The following is a 1,288-nucleotide window of genomic DNA, read 5'->3' on the forward strand; positions in this document are numbered from 1 at the left end:
ATAGGGATAGAAAGAAGAACCAAAGTGTAGCAATCATCAATTGAAGGTAGAAGTAGAAGGAGACTTGAATTAAACCTAGAACTATGAGATCCTAATCTAACCCTAATTCCTAATCCTAATTCTAGAGAGAAGAGAGCGCTTCTCTCTCTAACTCTAAGTACTTCTAAAACTAAACTATGACTAATGATCCAAAGTATGTTGATTCCCTTTCAATCCTTGGCTTAAATAGCATCATAAATGAGTTGGAATGGGCCCACAAAGCTTCTAAAATCGCTGGCCACGTGTTGCATTAAGTGGGTCATGTGCCACAATTGGCACGTCCGCATACCGTGCACGTGCGCGCCCCTATGCGCAATGCAACTATAGAAAATCTTAACTTGTTTCGAAGCCCCGGATGTTAGCTTTCCAATGCAACTGGAACCGCATCATTTGGACCTCTGTAGCTCAAGTTATGGTCAATTAAGTGAGAAGAGGTCAGGCTTGACAGCTTTTTGGTTCCATCATTTCTTCATGAATTCTCCAACTTTACATGCTTTTTCTTCATTCCCTTGATCCAATCTTTGCCTCCTAAATTTGAAATTACTTAACAAACATATCAAGGCATCTAATGGAATCAAGGTAAATTACATTTAGCTATTTTAAGACCTAAAAAGCATGTTTTCACTCTTAAGCACAATTAAAGGAGAATATACAAAACCACGCTATTTCATTGAATAAATGTGGGTAAAAGGTGATAAAATCCCCAAAAATCAATACAAGATAAACCCTATAAATGGGGTTTATCAACCTCCCCACACTTAAACCAAGCATTTCCTCATGCTTAAGCCAAGAGAGAAACAAAGGGTATCAACATTTATTCCATGTAAATAAACTATATGCAACCTAAACTATATGCAACTATCTAAATGGATGCAACTAAATGTAGAATGGTTTTACCTACTTGGTTAAAAATGAATCCCTCCTCCAAGTCATACATGCACAAGTAGGGCCAAGATCATATAACGATTCATGAATCCTACCAATTCGAATATCAAAATGAAGTTCAAGTATACTTGCAAGAAGAACGCTCATGAAAGCCGGGAATCAAGGAATTGAGCATCGAACCCTCACCGGAAGTGTTTGCACTCTAGTCGCTCAAGTGTGTAGGGTTGATTCTCTCAATTCTCCCCTAATCATGCTTTCCAAGATTTATTTTTTCATCTAACAATCAACAATTATTCAATGCACGCATACAATTATCATGAGGTCTTTTCTTTAGGTTGTAATGGGGCTAGGGTCAAGGTAGGAT

Source organism: Arachis duranensis, chromosome 9, assembly GCF_000817695.3.
Source record: "Arachis duranensis cultivar V14167 chromosome 9, aradu.V14167.gnm2.J7QH, whole genome shotgun sequence".
Taxonomy (NCBI): Eukaryota; Viridiplantae; Streptophyta; class Magnoliopsida; order Fabales; family Fabaceae; genus Arachis; species Arachis duranensis.